The sequence below is a fragment of the Planococcus citri genome, chromosome 1 (genome assembly GCF_950023065.1).
Source record: "Planococcus citri chromosome 1, ihPlaCitr1.1, whole genome shotgun sequence".
In the NCBI taxonomy this organism is placed as follows: Eukaryota; Metazoa; Arthropoda; class Insecta; order Hemiptera; family Pseudococcidae; genus Planococcus; species Planococcus citri.
In genome coordinates, this window is record NC_088677.1 from 89,451,752 (window position 1) to 89,468,049 (window position 16,298).

The window sequence follows — 16,298 nt, forward strand, 5'->3', positions numbered from 1 at the left end:
TGATACTGTTGGAAAGCTGTAAAACAGAAGAAAGCTCATTGTGGTGAATCAACAATTGCGATTCAAGAACGAGTTCTGTTCTCCAATTGGAGAGCTTCTCGAGTAATATGGAGGGAAGAGGATAAGCTTGGAAAAACACTGAGGTGTTTAGATCGTTTATTGCCCACGAGAGAACTTTATGAGCGTGTTTTTTCCAATTTGAACGAAGGAGTATCTCTTGAAAAGATTTGTGAGTTGAAAATATCACCCAGGAAAAAAAAACTTCCCAATAGCACGTTTTGGAATTTTGATGTATGTATAGTATTTTTTGAAAAAATTTGAGCCTCAAAAACACTATACTCATCTCATTCGCATTTTTTTTTTGAAATTGGGCCTCTAAATGCGATTTTAATTCAAATGTGACCAAAAATGTATTTTTTTTGGAATAATCATATCGTCATTTGAATTTTTTTTGCCAATTCTTGTAATTTCTTGAATATTAAAAAAAAGTTTTAATCCTCAAAAGATCTTTCAATATTTTCGTTTGAGAACCAAAAATATTTTTTTGGAATGTTCCAAAGAGATCTTCACGCAGGGATTGTACTCGGTTACTTCTCAAGTAACCAAGTTACTAAAGTTACTAACAGTAACTTATGGTTACTTTTTAATTCAAAATTTTATTTTGATGATTTTTCTTTTGAAATGTACCAACTTAGGGGTTTTTAATTTCAACAGGTACATATTATTATGTTTGAATTTCTCGATGGCTTTTAGTGGATTTTCTCCTGTTTTGATTGATTTCCACATCTTGAATTTTGGTGGTGATTTTTTTCCAAAATAATTTTTCCATGATTTTGCTCTGAATTTTGATGACGATTTTCGCCTGAATTTTTTCCCAATTTTATCACCTCGAATTCTCGTGATTTTTGCATAAAAATTTTCCCTCTAGCCTGTGTGATTTTATTGCTCAAATAGTGGGGATATCTCCTTATTTTGATTCGATGGCTTTTTTTGAATTTTGTGAATTTTTTCTTCGCTGATTTGGTGAGTTTTCTTTTGAATTTTTGTAGATTTTTCCCTATTCTAACGGGTATGACTTTTCTGAATTTTCGCGAGTTCTGTTTTTTCGAGTTTTTCAACGATTTTCTCAGAATTTCCTTTTTTTCTATTTTCTAATTTTGGCAAAGTTTCTACAGTTTTGACTCACCTTTTCAACTTTGAATTTTCACACGATTCTGTGGTTTTTGTTCTAAATTGTGGTCATTTTTTTGGCTGAATTTTGACTGCGTTTTTTTTTATTTCGACAGTTTTTTTTTGAGTTTTGTGCTTTAAAAAAACAAGTGATTTTTTTGGCTCACTTTTTTCTAGAATTGTGATATTTCTTCTTCCAAAAATCATAATTTCCTTTAAATTTTGATATTTTTTTTCGAGAAAAGAGGGAAGCTTCTTCGAGATTTGATGAAATTATTATTTTTTATTTTCACCTTTTGTGGTGGATTTTTCTGCATCTTGGGTCCTCCGGATTTCCTCTCTCTTTGAACAGTTTTTTTTTCAAGTTCGAATTATTTTTTTCTGTTGAACTCTCTTCAGTTTTGCTACAAAATTTTTCTCGAAAATTTATCGATTCGTTTCCGAATTTACTTATACCTAATTTTAATTCTCGCGAGTTCTCTGTCCTGAATTCTCACCTAATGTTTTTGCTGAACTGTATTTTCGAGAATTTTCTATTTCCAAAATTTTTCATAATTTTGTTTTGAATTTTATCGATTCGTTTTTCTGTCCAAATTTTTGTTCGTAATTTCGGCGAAACCTTTTTTCTTGAATTTTTTTATAAAAATTTTTCCTATTTTAGCCCCGAAGTTTGATAATTTTTTGTGCTTAAATTTTTGCGGAATTCTCCTGCTTACAGATTTTTTTCCGAGTTTTTGAGTGTTTTTTGGACTTTGAGACTCGATGATTTTATTCATATTTTTTTGAGGATTTCTTGATTTTTTTTCAAGTCTTATTTTTTCGAATTCTCTTAGATTTTATTTTTCAATTTTTTGACGATTTTCCTCGAATTTTCGTGTTTTTCTCTTGCGTATAAATTTTTGTCAAGTTTTCGCAATTTTATCGTTGAATTTCGTAAAGTTTGTTTTCAATTGTTGCAATGTTTTTTCTCGAATTTTAATGCTTTTTACCCTAATTTTTTTGGTGGAGTTTTTCCACTTCTAATCGAATTTTTATTCTGGAATCTTCGTGATTTTTTTCAACTTTTTAAATGTTGACAAAACTTTGTTTTTTGGTTATTTTGAATTTCGCGATTTTGATTTATTAAAAGGAGATCACGAAGTTGTTTTTCAACATTATTTTTCGATTAATTTTCTTTCTTTCCAGATCTCGATCTTTGCTCTGTTTCCTGTTTTGGTCATTTTCTCTCAATTTCAATAATTTTGTCACCTTTTTTCCATTTTTTTTGAATCGTGTCAATTTTCGACTGTTTTGATGGAGTTTTTTTTTTCATTTTGAAGGCACGTACACTTTTTTGTATTCTAATTTTTAAAATGATTTTTACAAATCACTTTTTTTCCAAATTTGGATTGCTCTCTCCCCTCCTCTCCTCCACCGTTCCCTTTTTTCTTGTTAATTTTAATAAGTTTCCCGATCTAAACTGATTCTTCTTCCTTATGAAATTTTTTTCAAAAATTATTGTTCATTATTTCTTAACACTAGAATAATTTTTTTCCCTCAAATCCTCGCTCGTGTCAACATTTCTGCTATTTTACTATTGGTATTTTTGTGTTTGATTTTTTGAAATGATTTTGATTAAAAGATTAAATTTCGTTCCTCCCTGTTTCGGTAGACTTCCCCCTCTTCTTTCAATTTTTTCAGTAGTTCAACACATTTTTCGGTCATGTTTCCGGAATCCAAAATTTTTCTCATACGTTCTTTTTGTACTACGAGTAGTTTGCTTTCGAAATTTCGGTAAATTAAGTATCTGTTTTGAGTTTTTGCTAGTTTTTTTTTCTTTTTCAAAAATGGTTTGTATTCGAATTTTGATGTTTTTTTTCTGTGTTTTTTGGAAAAACTGCTATCAAAATTTTCGTTAGGTACGGTTTTTTTTTGTGATCTGAAATAGAATGTAATGTTTTGTAAGGCATTGAAGTCTTTTGGTTGCCACTTTTTTTTTACATCAACATTTTTTTTGGTTACTTTTTCCGGCTTTTTTGGTTACTAAAGTTACATTTTTTGAGAAAGATTTGAGTACAATCGCTGTTCACGCTCTGTAGGGAAATGAAAGAGTATTTAGTCTCAAATTGTAGCACGAACCAGAAAAAAAAAACGATGCGCCATAAATGGTGCTCATCATGCAAAAGATACACATACTCGTACGAGTAAAAAACAAATCGTCCATTCGATCACGCTCGATCGAATCGCTTTGAACGTAAATTAAAAATATCGTCCTCTAATTAAGCGAGAAATTTTCCAACCCGAACAACTCGCATACAGAATGATTTGCAAATACACGGAATTGATGAAAAAAAATAAAATAAATAAACGCTCGTTTAAACTTCGATTAAAAACGTTTGATATTTTCGCAAAGGCTCGAACGCGATAGAATCGGTACACATTGGCATTGGCGTTTGGCATCGTCTCGTCGCTCGTCGTCGATAGAAAATTGAAAATAAAATTTTAAAAATAAATAACAGTGGAAAAAAACGTCCTATCGGGAAATACGTTTAATTAATGGTACACAAATTAAATGCTAATCCGCCACCACGTCGTTCTGTATACTCGTATAGTATGGTAACTTTGCACTTTATATGGTCGTGTGTTTGTTAATGACGAAAAATAACCTCCGGAGACCACGAGGACGACGACGACGAGCGTTTTCACAAATTGCCACCATGGTCGTGTGTCGTTACAGCCGCACTCTGCTTCGGCTATCGCAATTCGCAATTTAAAAGTTCCATTTTTTATTTTAATACACGTACGTATTTATACTCGTAAATTTGCGTACTACTACGATACGAGAGACTATGTCGCTTGTGCAGTGCAAATGGCAAAGGCAATAACGTCAAAGGCAGACTTATCAATTGATAAGTTCGATAACAAACAAGGCATGCAGAAATACTCGTACTCGTACCATCGTATACATACACATATGTACGTGTAGATAAATCACGATGACAGCGCCGGGGCCAAAACCGCGTAAAGCGCCATATAATCGAAAATAATGCCTTTTATTCGGCGTACCGGGCACATAAGCGCGTTTTACGCTTTTTTCAAGCATACGTGTGAAAATCAGACGAAGCGGAGAGAGGAGAAGAAAAAAAGAAGAAAGAAACAGATACATATAAACTCGCTAAACGTGCAGTAGGTACACTATAGCATCGTACACACCGCAAGTAAAATAAAAATATTATCAAAAAATACGTACATTCGCAGTCTCTCTAGCCACCATTTTCCCTTCGACCGTCTTTCCTCCTATCGGTAAAACCGCAATGACACAGCCGTATAACTTACGGTATAATCGGGTCAAATTGAGAATTTTTACTTCGACGTCATAGTTTACGCAGATTTTATACCTATAGCTACTCGATTGGGAAAAAAATTACACTTAAAAGTAACTCAAAACGAACTTATGAGAGCTTTTTGCCAATTTTGACGAAATAAGGGGCTTTCCAGGACAACTCAGGCAGAAATGACATTTCTGTCAAAAAAACATGGTCTTTTTTTGTTTTTTTTTTTTTTTGCAAAAACCAAAATTTTGTTGACAATTTTTAAAACTGACAAAAATGAAACCTTTTTGAAAATTTTGGCAAAAATTAAATTTTCTGTCATTTTGACATAAAAATGTAACTTTTTTACAACATTGGAAAAAATTACGTTTTTTTGACGATTTTTGCAAAAGATGAGACTTTGTGACAATTTTAGCTAAAAATGGTTTTCCCACAATTTAGGCAAAAAGTAAGATTTTCTTACAATTTTATAGCAGAAAACCCGAAGTTTTTTAGACAGTGACACCTGTGGTAAGAATCGAAATTTTTGAACAATCTGGACCAAAAATATGACCTTTTTACCATGTACCTACATTGGAAAAAATTAGAACTTTTTGTTAATTTGAGAAAAATGAGACTCACTGACAATTTCGACCGAAAAATGAGACCTTTTTTTTTTGATCACTTTGACAAAAATTTGAGTTTTTTTCCTGACAAAATAAAGTGAAATTTTTCAACAATTCTGACAGAAACTGGATTTTTTGGAAATTATAACCAAAAAAAAAAAGTCATAAATATGATCAAAATGAAATTCAGCTTTTATAAACTCGAATTTACCGTACTTGCGACCATTTTGAGTGACTTAAGCACCTATTTTCAAAATCAGTTTGTGCCGGTCCAAATTCAAAATTTTCTCGTCTGCATGTTTTTTTTTTTTGGAAAAATAAAAAATGAGCCATTCGCGAACGTTTAATCGAAAAACGCTGAAATTTGGATATTTTCAACCTGAAATCTCAAATTGTGTGATTGGGCAGTCATAACTTTGGGGAATCTTTCACTACAATTGTGTTTTAAAGGCCACTTTTGGTATGGGCTTTGAAAGGGTAGGTATTTGCGGCATTTTTTCGAAAAAGTGTCTCCTCTGTCACGGTTATCAAATTTGTTAGGCGTTTGATAAATAATTGAAAAGCTATCCATTCGAGCTCTATGCTTTGGTGAAAAAAATAACAAAAAGTGTCCAAGAGGTTCCCTAGTGAGTTGAAATATTTACTTAGTTTTTGAAAACCAATAACAAAAATACAAGACCTTTCAGATGATTTTGATCCCCCCCCCCCTCAGAAAAAAATCACCCTTTTGATGATATTGGCAGATCTACGAGTTTTTTTTTTTTTTTTTTTTGACAATTTGGGTGAAAAATATGACCTTCTATCACAACTTGAAAAAAAATTGGAACTATCTGTTTTACAATTTTGGCCAAAGATTTCGCTTAAATTATAAATCTTTCACAATTTTGGAAAAAGATTTGCGGACAATTTTTGCCAAATAGTAGGACGTTTTTATGCTGCTTCGACTGAAATTCGTTTTTTTTTTTGACAATTTTAGTAGCTATGTGATTTTTTTAATAGTCTAACTAAAAACCACGTCCTTCTTGTGCAATTTTGATAAAAGTTGGATTTATTGACGATTTTACCAAAAACAAAAAAACATTTTTTTTTGATATTCGCTGAAAAAATTGTATTTTTTGACAATTTTAGGTAAGTATGGTGAAAATGGAATTTTTGGACAATTCGGGCAAAAAATACGACCTTCTCTCACAACTTTTGAAAAAATTTGGACTGTTCGATAATTTTGGGTGGAATATGAGACTCTTGGACAATTTTGGCCAAGATAATGAATTTCTTATACCTAGCTATGAAAAAGAGGCTTCTTGGCAGTTGTAGCCAAAAAGTTGCACCTCTTTTTGGCCACTTCAGCAAAAATTAGAGTAGTGAGATTTTTAAGAAATTTTGATTGGTGTGGGATTTTCTGAAAATTATAACAAAAAAAAAAACTTATTTTTGGAAAAAATGGGAGTTGAAAAATATGACCTTCTCTCACAAATTCATTGAAATTTGGTTCTTTTCGGCGACGTTTCGAGGGGGGAAGAGGGGTGGATGGGATAATGTTCATTGTTCAAAATGACTGCTTGAAATTGAAACATTTACCATCCACTTAATCGTATTTTTTCTGTCCTCAATTCGACGGCAGCATACATTGTGTAATATTCCAACTTGGTCGTCGTCGTGGCGAAATGATTGACAGAAAACTTGACTAAAAAGAGGGAAACTTATTCGTATAAGAAAATACCGCACGAAGTCGACCGTGTACCCGAAGCGTTATCTGCATTAAATATCTGTTAAAATTATTTTCAAAGCCTTCACTGTCGAGTGTCGAATCGCCATCGTTTGAAAAAAAAAAAAAAAAAAACGCACTCGTATTCGAAATGGCAGCGATCGTCGCTAAATTGACGGCAAATATGACGTAATATACGGTACTGGAGGGAGAAAAAAATCCACCTTTGTGGATAGAAAACTATAGCTGAAATACTGAAAACAAAAAAAAAAGGAGAGGAATGAAAAAAAAAAACGATCGTTCGAATAGGTCGAAGGTGGAAAAGTTTCTTTCATTTGAAGAATAAGAAAGTACGATACGTATAGAGTAGACTTACACATTCGCGTATTGCATACTCCCCCCTCCCAGCCCCCCTTCGAGCCAGCTGTCAGTAGCGTTGTGCTGCCCTCGCCGCTGACTGTAAGCTTAGCTATGTTAAAGGTTATCGAACGTGAACTTTATTTGATTTTCAACGGTTACTTTACCTATATAACGTGTTACGTTAGCTGTTTTTCTCAATCTCAACCGAACGCATCTTTCGTTCGAGCACTTCCGCTTGAATTTTTTCGACTTTTTCCAAGGTGTATTTCTTCACACACGTGATACGTACTTCACCGAAGAAAAAACCTACATATGGCTAAATTACCCAACTCGCAACTCGTGTGCCAGGATACTTTGAGTCTTTTTCATTAACCACACACATGTGCACAGATCGCAGATACCTACCTGTTTATTGTGTGGTCCATTTCAATTCAAAAATGCGATAGGTAATCTAGATATCTTCCGACAACAACGATTTCCTCGTAATTACACCTCTTCCTCTTCGATCTCCGTCTACGTATCTTCATCTTGGTAATTTTAAGCAATTTTTTGTCCGAGCCCTTCGGCTACATCGACGCGAAATACACTAATTATGCAAACTTTCAATACAGCTAACTGTAGGCTACCCGGTGTGCGAAAATTTAACACTATGTACTCTATTTATGTAGCGAAATTAATCGTCCTTTTGAGCTTATTATATCGAAGCGAATATCTACGTAACCAGCTATTTTAGAGCATTAAATAGTATAATACGCAAAATTTCCGCCTTCGTATTCGATTACGCCGCACCACTTTACTCTACATCTCGCAACTCGGCAGTCTAATTAATTACTTACACATACACGCGTATACGTTTACGTGTACCATCGTAATACCGCGAACGTAATTACAGGTTATTCTCGAGGTAACGCGGCGGCGGCGGCAGCGGCGGCGGATAAAACACTTTGAAGAAAATTTTCGCAAAAATTCACGTCGTCATCGTCGTCGTCGCCGGTGGGGTGCTGATATTACTTCTCGAGTTGAATAAAAAAATAAGCAATTACGCCAAAAACTCGAGCTACCGAACCATAATACCTATACCTATGTATATTTTTCAGAAACGCTTACCGTATGGTAATTTAAGATCCGCGAGACTAAACTTTTTGCGCGAATTTCGAAGATTCGTTCGCGTATTACGAGCCCCGTTTTCACGTTTGTTTGAATTAACCCGACCGAACTCGTTAAAGTTGTACGTAAGTTCGAGAATAAGGATATAATTTTTTACTTTTTGGAAAAAAATACTTATACGTTGAGCGAAAAACCATCCTTAATAATACGAAATAATATGAATCATCAGTCGTCTGGAGAAGTCGTCAAAAGTCGATTAAAACATTGCGAGCAGTTTTGTAAATGTACGATTTGGTATCTTAAAAACAGCCGGGCACTATCAAAATGTCAAATTTTTTCGCAATACGACAAGAAAGCGAAGGATTTTTTGAATTAGCGATCAACGCGTCAAATTTTAAGTTTTGAGGTCAATTTGGTAACATTTTGATTTTTTTCTCCCCCCCCCCCCAACATTTTTGACCTAAATTTGATTTTCAAAAATTCATCAAAAATTGAAAAATGCACATTTGCACTTCAAATTTTGGCTGGTGATGATTTGCCGAATTTTTGCTTGCTCCGTCGATCTAGCTTCGTCCAGCTCAGAAAATTTCGTGCGAGTTCTGTGATTTTGGCTGACCTGTCAATCAAAATGGCCGCCATTCTGTTAGTTAATGTTCCTTAGAATGTCCCACTTTGATAAAAAGTTTGTCTCAGAGAATTTTTTTTTTTTTACACCTCGGACGCACTAGGCGCCGAGGGTTTGTATTTATTTAAAAGAAAAAACAATCTTAATTTTAGGGTTAATACAAACTATACCTTCACCCCAAAATTAAGATAAGGGATGGGAAGGGGAATGGGGGGGGGGAGGTGAGACGGATCATCCACCCTGACCCAAACCCCTAGGCGGTTGCCTAAGGCTTGATTCCTGCCAAGTTCCAGTAGTCATTATTCACTCATACCTGTCTGACAGCAAACCCGGGCCCCCAACCCATCTCTGGGGGAAGTTTTGAAGAGGGAGAGATTTTGCCTAGGGGTGGTCCCAACAAGTTGGGGCCCCTAGTTAAAAGGCCGAGAGTACATTGGGATATTTGTGGGGTGGTCAGTGCACTTGCTACTTGCTTCTCACCGACTGCCCACAATGAAGATTGTTACGTTTTTCTACACTAAAGCTAGGCTATTATGTACAGTATTAAATATCTTGATCCAGGTTGCGTCTTGGAAAACTTTGACGTCTGGATGTTTTCTGGCTTCTTTTTCTTCTATTTCTTTTGGATATGGTATAAGTAATTTTGGGGGATAAAAAATGAAAGAAATAATAAAAAATAAAAGAAATAAAATATTTACAAAAAAGGGAATTATTTACGTTAATAGATTTAAGGGTCATACTTGAACAGACTAGCTTAAACCTGAAACCCTAATTACAATTTTACGAGTGAAAATATAAGGTGGAGGGTGTCTATATTTATAATTCTTTGGCACCAACCACCTTTTACAAACTAGGATAATAATAAAAAATTTATATACATCTTAAAATATAGACAAAATCGGGATTCGGGTCACTATTTGGGTCACTATCTGGTACTGGCTACACTATCTTCTCGATTGGCTGCAGACTCAGACTGTAATCGGAGAGTTCTTGAAGAACTTGATTAACGCGTGTCAAGTCTCCAGTCCAGTTTGTCCAGTCCACAACCCAACCTGGGTATAACCAGCATCTCGATTTCCAGTTCAGAGCATTTTTGGACAAGGTTTTTCAACGTTACAAGGAAGTCCCTCTTTGTAGGTTTATCATTGTACTTCTCTTTCGTTACCATATATAACACAAAATTTGATGTTTTTCGGCCATTGAGCTTACCTTCCTTTCTGGTTTCCACTACCTCCCAAATTTCCTGAAAATTTGCTTCGCCACACCCTGAGTCATCTGGAAGTCGGCACTGACACAATGTGCCAGTGCGTATTTCGGAAAGCAGATGAGTAGATCCTCCTCTATTTCCTCCAGTGTAAAGACACCGTTGGAAGTTGTCACCAACTCCCCCTAGCTTTCCTTCCGGAGTTTTTCATTAAGTTCCTTTTCCTTTCTGTCTAGTATGGCTTTGACTTGAGCTGGAGTTGATGGGGTGGCTTCCAGGTACTCCTTGTATGGGAGTAGGACGGCCACTGCCGCCAGCCCAGCTGGTCTAAAGAATCTTTCTCTTACTGCCTCAAGAACTAAATACTGCATCGGCGTAAAGGGATGTCCCAACTCCCCACTAATGAGAAGCTGTTCCAGGGCCCTATCTACAATCCTACTACCCTTGTTTTGGTGTTCAATATCGTCAAAATATTTCCCTAATATTGACTGGGGGCTAATAGGATTGTCTTTTCTGGTAGGTCTTTTAACGTGGTCATAAGTATTCCGGACAGTTGTAACCCTTTGGTAGATGTCCTTGAGGCATATATATTTTTCTGGCAACCTGCTCCCCCCGGGGGGGAACACCCTTCCTCCAACGGATTTTCTCTGACCACCGGTCGCGAAGCCTCATGCCTTTCGGCACTAATCAACACGGCGGTCGTCATGGCGCCGCTGGGTTCCAGGGCTGGTATCACGGTCATATTCAGAGGTCTAAGTCTCATCTTCGAATGTGCTCTGGATTCCATCCTCAGTGAGGGTTATTGGTGGGGAGGGGGGATGCAATAATTATTCATATTATCATTTGAATTTGAGACTAAAATACGTACTTATGTAGGTGTAGATTCCTGGAACAAATTTCAAATCTGGTCCTATCATAGCCAGATTGAATTTCTCATAATTGAGAGGAAGGGGCTAATCTCAGGAGTGTTTTGTTGGTTTATCGCGTGAAATTTTGACACTTTCATACCTACTCTACCGCTGTTTTCCTTGATCGTGGGTGATACGTTGATATCGCATTGAGAGCGTGCACGCCCACACTACAATAGGTATAGGTATTAGGTACATTTGGCGAAATGTCGTTTACAGAGAATAATTCGCTACACCATTAAACTTCAGATTACCCATTGATCGCCTCTTCATTTTAAACGTTTCCGGATTTGTCAACAGCTTACCATTAACCTAGCTGTAGAACGATAAATTTGCATCGCGTCTTTAAAGCATAATTGGTGACGGTAACAGTGAGTTATCGTGTGAATCGTATAGCAGAGTATCTAACAGGTAGTGAAAGTAGTGAAAAAGTAGTGAATATAGTCAAAAAAGTAGTAAAAAGATATTAAAATTCATTAATGCGTTCATATGTTTTTTTCTTTATAATTTTTTGATTGAAAAATACTTCATATTATATAAATTTTCCTCCAATTTCAATTTTTTTGGCAATTTTTCTGTGAAAAATATATTTTTGTGTGTGTGTAAGGGGATCAAGTGAAGAGATTTCTGAGTATTTAATTGAAAAAAGGTAGTGAAAAAGTGGTGATTTTTTTTCAAAAAAAAAAAATATTCCGTTACTAGATACCACGATCAACGTCTGGTAATTTTTAATTTTATTGCAGGTTGGGGTGGGGGGGTGTCAATTTGACAAATTTTATGACACTTTCTGCAGTTATGACAAATCATCATTTAATTTTGAAAATTTCCTATTAATTCTTGGTAGATATTTTTCGATAAGCTAAGCACTTATGCAGTCTATGCAAAATTTTACCCAAATGAGACATTTTCTCCAATTGTGGTCGTTTTCTGATGTTCCATCAATTTTTGATATTTTTGAGTGATTTCCACAATCATTTTTACACTTTTTATGATACCTACTTTCTTCGTGAATATCTATTCATTTCAAATGTCGAGATCGTCAGAATTTTTATATGTACTTTGGCCTACGACCATTATTACCTATTTCATATATCTGTTGATTGATCAATAATTTTATAACTTACTAATCCGCCTTAATTTTTCTTTGTTTCAGGTGAGTACCAATTTCCTTCGAAAAATGATGAAATATGAACTTGCGTATGAGAATGAGTAAGTAATTTTATAATCTTTACGAGAAATGTTACGTAAAGTCACTTCTACACCGGTTTTTCGTAATTTTTCCTGTTAAGGCCAAAATTATCACCTTTTTGGATGTATTGACAACGAAACTGAAAATTTATTAGCTACTAATTTTGGCAGAGATGAGACTTTCTGACAATTTCGATGTAAGTAAAAACAAAACATTTTTTGAGGAAATTTTCGCCAAAAATATGTCTGATTAGGCAATTTTGAAAAAAGTTGGATCTTTTCGACAGTTTTAGCAAAAAAGTAGAATAAGTTGGAGCCTCTAAATTTTCACATAAGATCTGACACAGAAATGGGGATTTTTGTTTTTCAATGTTTGCGACTTATTTGAACTTTGGGGAACTTCAAACAAGGGAACCAAAATAGCTTGGGTCTCGTAAGAGGTTTTTTCTTAGAAAAGGTGAGTAATGATTATTTAGAAAAATTTCGACACAAATTTTTTTTTCGGAAATTGGCGTTTTTAGATTTTTTTACAAACTGGAAGTGGGCTCCTACCACGACTCAAATTTCAATTGGAGGTGGGGGGGGGTTAAACATTTTCAGGTACTTTCCTCCAAAAACCCCCATTACTTTTTTCGAGAGTGAGAAGCAAAAAAATTATCAAAAAGCCACTCTAAGGAGCACGTTGATGGTGAAACAACCCTCAAAAGACAAGAAACACATTTAGCTCGAGAACCCGAAGAATAAACTTCCGAGATTGTGCTAAGTGCGCTGCCAGATAAGAAAATTGTCGCGAGAAAAGTCGATCATCGTGTATATAGCCTTTAATTATTCACATTTAATTTCGTAATTAAGGCAATAAAAAGTTTATATAGGTTGCGGCTTGCTTCGTTGTTGGCGACAGCGTCGGCGGCGGCGGCAGCGACGGCGGTGGCGCGACGCACGTGACACAGCCGTGTAAAGTTGGACGCGAATTTTGACGGCATAGATGTCTACATTGACGCGAGCTGCTCGGAATAATTAATGAAAAGCGTGCATTATTGATACGTATAAATTCGCGTAAGCCGTATTGATAAGTGGTTTTACATGAGGGCTTTTCTATTTTCTTTCTTCGTTCTTCGTTCTTTACCTTGACGCGCGACGTACATACGAATAGCGCGAGAAGCGTTTTAGAGTGCTGCCGATGAAAGTTTAACGAACTGAGGACACCTATTTCTTTTATTTTTACTTTTCTTTCTCTTTAACTTCTTTCTTTTTTTCGAGAAAAAAAAATAATTTTTTGAGCGATTTTTTTTTTTCACTCATCGCTTTGTATTTTTACTTATCCTTTTTTTTTTTTTTTTTTTGAAAGTTCGCGATGGTTTTTCGACGGATTTTCTTTCTAAAAACGATATTTTTCGTTTACGTTATACTTCAAGGTGATTTCGCCCTTTGGTGCGATAAGAACCAACCAACGAACGAATGAACGAACGCTGGAAAGATTTAATTTCAAGGATAGCACTCTTCCTTATGCGCGAGTGAGAGTGTGTAATTTCTGTTGTATGTAGTTGTACTCGTATACTTTTTTGATGGGTATCTTAACGAAATACATTCATATTCAATGTCTTTACATATTTTTTCATTTTTTCCAAGGGTCTTCGACCTTTCCTTACTTATTTCATTTGATTTTCCGACGCGAAGGACCTTCATTTCCGTCTCTTTTGGTCAAAAAATACCAGATTATGTGTAATTTTCAAATACGAATCGTTTTCATCCTTTTCACCGCTCTAATACAATAAAAAATTCTAGCAGGGACTCTCTGGGAAGGGGGATGAGAAGGGCAATTTGCCTCATCCCATCTCGTCATTGTTTGGCTGGTGGTAAAAATCATTCGTACTACTTCGCTCAGGAGAAATTTTCTTCTTTGATCTCAAAATTTCGTACTCGTAAAAAAAATTGTACTTACCCCTTTTAAAAAATTTCTTTTCCAACGTCTGAAATTTTTTCTACGCTTCTTTGACGTCATGTCAGAACAATTTTTGAACTCCCCCTCCCACCATCACACCATTTTCCCTTTTGTTGTATGTAGCTTTGAGATCATGACCCGGATAAAATAGACAGTCTTCAAAGAGAAACTTGTTGAATCGTCAAAAAAGAATGCCCGCAGCCAGATCGTAATTCGACTTACGAGACGTTCAGCGAAATTTTCAATCTCAGAAATGACGAAATTCCCCCCCCCCCCCATTTCGCATATTCAACATTATTTTAGAACAAATACATACAAACGAAGCCAAAAAAAGACGAGTTTTTCAACAAGAAAAAGCAAAAAGAAGCAAAAAAAAAAAAGGAAAGGAAAAACTTGTTAGTTATCGTATCGGAAAGCCTAACACGTCCTGTTAGTATTCGAAAAGTTATCCAATTAGCTGACCTTTTCAGCAGCTTCGTCGAGTCGAGCGTCGCGTCGCACCTTCACGCAGCGCAGCGGCAACTTTCTTATTACTCGTAGGTATTTTCTTTTTATCGCCCCGACAAAAGACAGGAAGAAAACTCGCTCGAATGTCGTACCGCTCCGTTAGCTTTTAATAAAGCTTCATTATTTAAGTCGAACCATATTTTCGCTTTTAACTAGTCTCGTGGGACGAACGACTGATGTCGCCGTGGCCCCAGGGTGGACGAATTTATCCGATTCGATGTAGCTTTTCCCGCTGTACTGGAGATGAGAAACGTGACCAATGGAGTGCCTCATTTTCGTCTGTAGAGCCCACCAATATTGCAAATAAAAAGCGCAAAAAATAAAAAAGTTTCGAGTCTGTGTACCTACTGGAACTTTTTTGAAAATTTTTCATTTCTGGAGAAAACGTTCCCAAATTAAAAACCTTCCTTTTTAAAAAGCCCCCCCCCCCTTCCTTCAATATATGGCATGAAAGAATTGTATCAGCAAGGATGGGATTGAAAAAAGACTTTCTTACAATAATCGAAGTATATATGCAACAGAAGAGGGACTAGAGGAGCAAAGCGAAGAGTTCTATGAGCAACTACAGAGGGCAGTACAAGCAGTAAATCCAGAAGATAAATTGATAATAGCCGGAGACTTGAATGCTCAGGTAGGAGATAAGCGTGTAAAGAACAGTAACTGGTATGTATGGAACAGAAGGAATGAATACAAAGGGGAAGAGACTGATAGATTTTTGCACTTTTAATGGACTAAGAATCATGAATACATTCTACCAACACAAAAAAGATCACAAAATGACATGGAGCAATACAAGAGGACAAAGCTCAATGATCAACCATTTTATAGCCAATGAAAACGCCATAAAGAAATTCTTGGATGTAAGAACATACAGAGGTCTAGAAATAGGCACTGACCATCATTTTGTTCAGGGAGTAATGAGAATGGAAACAACAAGAATACCAGCCAGGAAAAATGAAAACAAAATCAACACAAGAGCCCGGGATGACCCGACCAACCAATGGCTGTACCAAAGATGGATGAACATCATAAGTGAAGAGATACCAAAAAGCAAGGACATAGAAGAAGAATGGAAAAATATCAAATCCATTGTGATAAAAGCTGCAAAAGAAAGCTTAGGAATGGTTCCTTGCAGAATCGGGGCAAAGCGAATAAAGAATTGGGACAACAAAATCCAAGAACTCATACAAAAGAAAAGAGGCATTTAAAAAATTCATGAGCACAAAAAGTAAGGTTGATGGTGAAGAATATCAGAAACAGTCGGCAAAAGTCAAGAGAAAGTCTAGGAAATTACAGAGAGAGAGAGCTGGGAAAATTTCATCACATTCCTGGAGCATGACACATACAAGTTATGGCCAAAGGTGTATAAGATTATGAGGAGAATTGGCACAAATCTTAACGAAAGAGTAGGTTTGCCAAAAATTAAAATCAACGATGCAAAGGAATATTTTGAAGAACTCTGGAGTGATGGAAATGCACAAGATACAACGATAGAAGATGAAATTGGAGAAACAGAACACGGAATTTCATTTAAAGAGTTACTTACAAGAAGCTTTGAAAACAGCAAAAAATGCGAAAGCTCCAGGAGAAGATGGCATACCAACAGAATTGTACAAATACGCAAGTGGTAAATTTAAAAGAAGACTGCTGGAATTCCTAAATAGGA

The 16,298-nt window shown here is 35.7% G+C and overlaps 1 protein-coding gene across 2 annotated transcripts in view; it reads left to right on the forward strand.

The window, feature by feature from the left end:
* shg (shotgun) overlaps positions 1-16,298 on the forward strand; it is a 270,108-nt gene that overhangs the window by 121,803 nt on the left and 132,007 nt on the right. The gene's annotated exons all lie outside the window — the stretch shown is intronic.